This window comes from Rhinoraja longicauda, chromosome 32 (assembly GCF_053455715.1).
Source record: "Rhinoraja longicauda isolate Sanriku21f chromosome 32, sRhiLon1.1, whole genome shotgun sequence".
NCBI classification, from domain to species: domain Eukaryota; kingdom Metazoa; phylum Chordata; class Chondrichthyes; order Rajiformes; family Arhynchobatidae; genus Rhinoraja; species Rhinoraja longicauda.
Window position 1 is genome coordinate 29122659 of NC_135984.1, and position 8033 is coordinate 29130691.

The window sequence follows — 8033 nt, forward strand, 5'->3', positions numbered from 1 at the left end:
CTTACAGCCCAGTGGTAAGAGCTTTGATTTCTCTCACTTCAGGTAGCCCCGGCATTCCCTCTCTCTCTATCCCTCCCCCACCCAAGGCACACTAGCTTCTCGTTTTCAACCAACAAACAGCTTACAATGGCCTGTTTCCTTTTATCATCGTTATTTTTTTGCATATCTTTCAATAGACAATAGACAATAGACAATAGGTACAGGAGGAGGCCATTTGGCCCTTCGAGCCAGCACCGCCATTCAATGTGATCTTGGCTGATCATTCTCAATCAGTACCCCGTTCCTGCCTTCTCCCCATACCCCCTGACTCAGCTATCCTTAAGAGCTCTATCTAGCTCTCTCTCATTCATTGTTTTTTATCTCTCCACATCACGTCTATATTTCTTGTTTCCCTTATCCCTGACCAGTCTGAAGAAGGGTCGACCCAAAATGTCGCCCATTCCTTCTCTCCACAGAAGATGCATGTCCCGCTGAGTTACTCCAGCGTTTTGTGTCTATCTTTGGTTTAAACCAGCACCTACTGTTCCTTACGCATGCCTCATCTAAGCTAATCCCTTTTGCCTGCTTTTGGCACATATTTCTTGAAATCATTCTTATCCATGTATCCGTCCATATGTTTTTTTAATGTTCTTTTTGTACCTGCCTCAACTAATTCTTCCATACACCTACCACCCACTGAGTGAAAAACTTGCCCCTCAGGTTTCCATTAAATCTTTCCCCTCTCACCTAAACCTATGTCCACTGGTTCTTGATTCTGGGTAAAAGACTGTGCATTCACCACCTCATGATTTTAAACACTGACCTTTCTGTCCCTTTACACTAACACTATCGTACACACCAGGAACAATTTACAAATTTTACCAAAGCCAATTAACCTACAAACATAATAATAATAATAATATATTCCTTTATTCGTCCCACACCGGGGAAATTTACAGTGTTACAGCAGCAAAGTGGATAGCAAGAGAGCAAGCGATCATTCATTATAAATAAAAGAAACATAAATTGTCATCAGTTTTCTCTGTTCTTAGTTGTTACTGTTGACTCGTCTGCTGGGAGCAGTGCTGGTTGTGCAGTCTCACAGCAGCGGGAAGGAAGGACCTCCTTCACGCACTTGGGGTGAAGGAGTCTGTCACTGAAGGAGCTACTCAGTGCAGTGACAGTGTCCTGCATGGGGTGGGAGTCGTTGTCCAGCAGCTATGTTAGCTTTGCCATCATCCTCCTCTCTCCTACCACCTGCACTGAGTCGAGGGGGCAACCCAGGACAGAGCTGGCCTTCCTGACCAGCTTGTCGAGTCTCTTCTCTTCCGCCGCTGAGATGCTGCTGCTGCTCCAGCAGACCACTCCATAGAAAATGGCCGATGCAACCACCGTGTTGTAGAAGGTCCTTAGGAGTGCCCCCTTTCTGTATAGCGCGTCGGTGTTTTCAGTCCAGTCCAGTTTATTGTTGAGGTAGACACCCAGGTACTTATAAGAATACACCCTCTCGATGTCCATTCCCTGGATGTTCACCGGTGTCGGGGGGACCTGGCTGCGCCTGCGGAAATCCACCACCATCTCCCTGGTTTTCCCCGCGTTGATCCGGAGGCAGTTCCGCTGGCACCAGTCCACAAACTCCCTGATCAGTTCTCTGTACACCCTGTCATCGTCGCCTGTGATGAGGCCGACGATGGCAGAGTCGTCAGAGAACTTCTGTAGGTAGGAGTCTGCAGAGCTGTGCCTGAAGTCCGCAGTGTACAGGGTGAACAAGAATGGAGCTGGCACTGTTCCCTGTGGAACCCCTGTGCTGCAGACCACCCTGTCTGAGACCACATCCTTTGTCCTCACATACTGTGGTCGGTTGGTGAGGTAGTCCACAATCCAGGATGTGAGGTGGTGATCCACTCCTGTGCGCTCCAGCTTGTCCCCCAGAAGCCCAAGCTGGATGGTGTTGAACGGATTGGAGAAATCAAAGAACATGATTCTCACAGTGCTATCCGGCCTCTCCAGGTGCGAAAGAGCTCTGTGTCGCAGGTAGATGATGGCGTCCTCCACCTCGATGCGAGTCTGGTAGGCGAACTGCAGCGGATCCATTGATGGTCTCACCAGGGGGCGGAGATGGACGAGGACCAGACGCTCCAGTGTCTTCATCAGGTGTGATGTCGGTGCCACCGGCCTGTAGCTGTTGAGTTCCTTCGGGTGCAGCGTCTTTAGTACCGGTACCACGCAGGATGTTTTCCACAGCTGTGGAACTCTCCCCAGTTTCAGACTCAGATTGAAGACGTGCTCCACTATCCCACACAGCTGGTCTACACAGGACTTGAGGAGCCTCGAGCTGATGCCATCCGGACCAGCCGCCTTCCTCACATTGATCTTCCTGAGCTCATTCCTCACCTGGTCTGTAGAGAGAGACAGATTGGAGCACAGAGGCTGGGTGCTCGAGGGTGTGAGAGGAGGCGGGGTGGGGGAGGGGGGATGGTGGGGAGGGGGGAGGTGGGGGTGGGGGGGTTGGGGCAGGAGAAGCAGAAGCAGTGGATACTGACTGTGACCCAAGTGCTGTGGGAGGGGAGGTGGGGCAGTGTGCTGGACGTGCCGACAGGGGGGGGCTGCAGCGGGGGTGACTGGACCAGGGGAGGGGTAGGTGACTGATCGAACCTGTTGAAGAACAGGTTCAGATCGTTCACCCACCCCTGGTCCCCCACGGCCCGGGAGTCCGGTTCCTTGTACCCAGAAATGGTTTTGAGGCCTCTCCAGACTCCACTGATGTTGTTCCTCTGCAGCTGGTCCTCCATCTACTTCCTGTAGCTGTTCTTCCCCTCTCTGATCTTCCTCATCAGCTCCTTTCGCACCGCCTTCAGCTCCTCCTTATTTCCCCACTTAAAGGCCCCCCTTTTCTCCTTAAGGAGATCCTTTATGTCAGTAACATGTAACCTTAATTGACGCTTTGCTGCAAATGTTGCCAGTTATGTAGAACTACCCGGGTGGACAACGAGGACGTAAAGCAACATCCTGAAAACGTTGGTAATGGCCCTAGCATATGCACCCGCTGAATACTGTGCACACCAAGTACCCACAGTCACAGACTGGATGTGCCCCTACATGAAGCAATGAGGATCATCTCAGGCTGCATCCGCTGCCCCCCACTGACTCACTTACCATTTCTTTCCGGGATTCAACCACCCCAAGCCCGTGGTGATAACATCTGTGGACGGCTGCATCAGAAAGCAGCTCAGCCTCACCACCTTCTGCATGACATCCTCTATGAGAAGGAAGCCTCTGCACCCATACATGGAGAGTCTAGATGCAGTGAGCAATGCAGCACTAGCTGTCCCAGCAGGACGCCAGCCATACTTTGAGCCCTGGTCACCGCACCCTCCAGGCAACAACCTCCGCAGGAAGGCCTGGTTCAACTGAACAGGCCACGAACTGGTGCTGGTCGCTTCACAGCCAACATGAAAGATGGGGCATTGCAGACACCGACCTCTGTCCTTATGGTCAAGTACAGACCAACAAACATGTCTTAAGGGAATGTGCTGTGACAGGACCTCCCTGCCCACTATCCCAACTTGATAACCCCCAATTACAGACTTACCTCACCAATTGCCACTTTTGATTGTTGTAGTTGAGACATGAATATATAAATACAAACAAGTACATCATTGGAGTGTGCAAGGAATCCAGAACACCCGGAGAAAACCCATGCAGTCACAGGAAGAACGTACAAACTCCATACAGACAGTACCCATTGTCAGAATCGAACCCGGGCCTCTGGCGCTGTAAGGCAGCAACTCTACCGCTGCGCCACCAGGCACTTTGTAGATGACATGGCAGCCAGTTGGTAAATGGAATGAGTGTTTAGGTTGAGGGAAGTGTTGGCAGAAAAACAAACAGCTTTGTGCTGGATGGGGTTGACTATCTGGAGTTGTTCGAATGCCATGAAGACAGAGATGATTCCATTGTACATATGGCTTGTGTGTGGCAGACAGGGCATGTGTTATGGGGTGTCAGTAAGTGAGTCACTGACCATAAGGTTGCCAGCCTCTGACCAGCTCTTGGAGCTGTAGAATTTAAGTGGGTGATCCCGCAGAACTACTGGCCCTTGGTGACATTTAAAGTAATGATGGGCGATGTGAGGATGTGCGTAGACTTTTTTTATTTTTTTTATTTTTTTATTTTTGAAAAGCATATGTACAAATCGAAATAAAAAAAAACCACATTTGTTACAAAGTTCTTACATAGCTTCAATTTTTAAATTTTTGAAGAGAGAAAGTAAAAATAAAAATATAAAACTATAAACTTGGGAAGAGAGAGTAAGAGGGTTAAAAAAAAAAAAAAAAGGATCTAACAATAAAAATTAACGGGAGTAGATCCGGGAGACAAAAACCACAGCTGTACATCCAACCCCCAACTCAAGTTTCAACTTTTTATTTAAATTTTTTATTTTTTTTATTTTAGTCCTGTGCCAAACCCATTTACTTTTCTAAAAATTCAATAAATGGAGACCATATTTTAAAAAATAACTCAGGTTTGTCGATTAAGGCAAACCTTATTTTTTCCAAATGCAGGGTCTCTGTCATTTCCATAGTCCACATTTTAATTGTGGGGGTTATTGGTTTTTTCCAAAATTTAAGTATTAGTTTTTTCGCAGTTATTAGACTGTAATCAAGAAAATGTACCTGACTTACTGTAAAATTTGTAGTATGTTCTGATAATCCTAATATAATTAATTTTGGGTCCATATCTAATTTTTTATTAATAACTTTAGAAACTATTTTAAAAATCTCCAACCAGAAGTTTTGCATTTTTATACAAGTTACGAAAATATGAGTTAAATTAGCTTCTTGAAATTGACATTTATCACACATAGAAGAGATACTAGGAAAAATCCTATTTAATTTCGTCTTCGAATAATGTAATCTATGTATTATTTTAAATTGTATTAAGGAATGTCTAGTATTCAATGAACATTGATGTATATGTTGTAAACTTTCATCCCATATATCTTGCATTATAAATTGATTCAATTCGTCCTCCCATGCTCGTCTATAAGATTCTGATGACGGAATGTCAATGTCAAGGAGAATATTGTAAATAAAAGATATTAATTTATTTGAGTTATAATGTCGATTCAGGCATACATCAAGTGTTTCTGGAGCTCTAAACTTATATTCTTGCATGTGTGATTTTACATAATCTCTAAGTTGTAAATATCTAAAATAATTATTAACATGTAATCCGTACTTCTGCTGTAACTCCTGAAACGAAAGAAAAGTTCCCTTATGATAAAGATCTCCCACCCTTTTGATTCCATCACTTTTCCATTGAGCAAAGCCTCTATCTAAGACATTTATTCACAAAATGCTGGAGTAACTCAGCAGGTCAGGCAGCATCTCGGGAGAGAAGGAATGGGTGACGTTTCGGGTCGAGACCCTTCTTCAGACTGATGTCGGGGGTGGGACAAAGGAAGGATATAGGTGGAGACAGGAAGATAGAGGGAGATCTGGGAAGGAGGAGGGGAAGGGAGGGACAGAGGAGCTATCTGAAGTTGGAGAAGTCGACGTTCATACCACCGGGCCGCAAACTGCCCAGGCGAAATATGAGGTGCTGCTCCTCCAATTTCCGGCGGGCCTCACTATGGCACTGGAGGAGGCCCATGACAGAGAGGTCAGACTGGGAATGGGAGGGGGAGTTGAAGTGCTGGGCCACCGGGAGATCAGTGGCGTTAATGCGGATCCTTTTAAGGATCATTTCTATAGTCTCGGCCTTTTGGCTAAGATCAAGTGTAGTATCTGTTCTGGCACAATCTAATGTTCTTATAAGAACAGGGTAAGTATAAGAGCAGTATTTGCATTAGATCATCGACGAGGAGTGGAGGTCAGGAGCACGTGTCTGGTTTAGGGGTGGATCCATGCTGGTTGGGTAACCAACCTAACACCCTTATCCAGGTGGGATGGCAGCAGCAAGTGGAGCTGGAGGGCAGGGTATCCGGAATACCCTGCGAGTATCGGTGAAGGACCTCAAGGAGGGGAACCCTTTCTCAAGGGATGTCTTCATCAAGAAGGTGCTGCTGGAGGCCTGTGGATTCAAGGCCGGGGACATCTTCTGCCTCCAGGACTTCCCAGGTAACGGATACTTCGACGTTACCTTCCAGAACCCGGCGGGATGGCAGAAGTTGCTGCAGGACTTCCGGGAGAAGGGGGATGAAGCCCCGCTGTCGCTCCTGAAGGTGCAGCCGCTCTTCACCCTCCCCACCCAGAGGGAACGGATGATCACGGTGCACATGTTTAACCCACATGTGCCCGTCGTGGATGTCCTCACCTTCCTTGCGCGCTACGTCGAAGGGGCCGGGAACTGCGTGGACATCAAGGACTTGTTCGGGATCTGGACGAGCAAGAGGCAGGTAAAGGTGAAGCTGAGGGTGGACGGGAAGGGATTCATTGTCCACCCCCTCTCGGTGTTTGCTATCGGAGGGAACCGGGGCGACATGACGTACGTGGGGCAGCCCAGGGTGTGCAGGAAATGCAACAAACCTGGGCACGTGGCGGCAGAATGCAGGACAGTCGTCTGCAGAAACTGCAAGTTAGAAGGCCACGAGACAAGGGATTGTAAAGAGAGTAAGAGCTGCAACCTGTGTGGGGAGGCAGGCCACCTTTACAGGGCCTGCCCTAAAAGAGCAAGCACTTATGCACAGGCGATAAGAGGGGCCGCTGCCAGCACCCCCAGGGTGGACGAGACGCCTCCTACCACGGAAAAAGCCCAAAAAGGAAAGGAGAGCAGGGGCGAGGACAACGCGACCACCAGGAGCCCCCAACCGCAGGACAGAGCACCCCAGGCCCCTCCCCACGAGGGTGAGTCGATGGAAGAGGGGGAACAGGAAGAGGAGGAATGGAAGGTGGTACAGTCGAGGAAAACATTGAAGGCTGTGCGCACGGAGAAAAAGGCGGAGGGGGCAAGCAAGTCTCAAAAAAGAGTCCTCTCCCAGGACGAGGCCAGCAGCCTCTCCGCATCGGAGGATGAGACGACCGGGAGGAGCCGACAACGGAGGCAGAGGCAGAGGAAGGAAACGGGGGAGGAGGAAGGTAAGAGAAAGAACGTGTCTGTTGCCCCCCAGCCCCAGGAGACTGGGAGCAGTGCCAATGGGCCCCAGCCCCAGGAGACCGTGAGCGGCACAACGGCCAATGGGCCCCTGCTCCGGGAGACCGTGAGCGGCACAACGGCCAATGGGCCCCTGCTCCGGGAGACCGGGAGCGGCACAATGGCCAATGGGCCCCAGCTCCGGGAGACCGGGAGCAGTGCAGTGGCCAATGGGCCCCAGCTCCGGGAGACCGGGAGCAGTGCAGTGGCCAATGGGCCCCAGCTCCAGGACACTGGGAGCAGCGCAGTGGCTTCGCCAGAAAATACACCCTGTGCTGAGGAAGCCACCAACCTGTACCACTACCTGTGCGACAAAAATGTGCAGGAACTGAGCCAGATGATTGGCATGCGGGAGGATCGCCTGGGACAATAAAGGACAATGGAGCTGAAACTGGCATCCTTAAACGTGCGCAGTGTGAAGAGCACTGTGCGATGTGTATCCGCCTTGCAGTACCTGGCCAAGGTAAAGGCGGATGTGACTTTTTTACAGGAGTGCGGGCTGCCACACCTTCGCTGCTATCGGAGGTGGTCGCGATGGTGGCCCCACGGACTGTCGGTATGGTCGGGGGGAAATGATTGTCGTGCGTCCGGTCTGGGGATCTTGCTGCGGGGAGGGGGCTTCACCATCACTGAGGTAAGGGAGGTGGTGGGGGGTCGTCTCTTGGTGGTGGATGTAATGTACCGTGGTTCTCCGCTCCGGCTGATAAATGTGTATGCCTCACCCAGGTGGAGCGAGCGGGTGGCCGTCCTCCAGCAGCTCCCACCGCTGCTGGCCACGTCTAGACCGCTCGTTCTGGCCGGTGACTTCAACTGCATCATCGATGCGGCTGGACGATCCGGCAGTGCCAACCACAGACTGGACGGCACCTCCAAACTCCTGGTGGAAACGGTCAAAGATGCAAAGCTGCGCGACGCCTTCA

The 8033-nt window shown here is 50.1% G+C and overlaps 1 pseudogene; it reads left to right on the forward strand.

Annotated features, from left to right (window-relative positions):
• Window positions 1-5729: 5729 nt before the first annotated feature.
• On the forward strand, window positions 5730-5826 carry LOC144608846 (U2 spliceosomal RNA; annotated as a pseudogene).
• Window positions 5827-8033: the final 2207 nt, after the last annotated feature.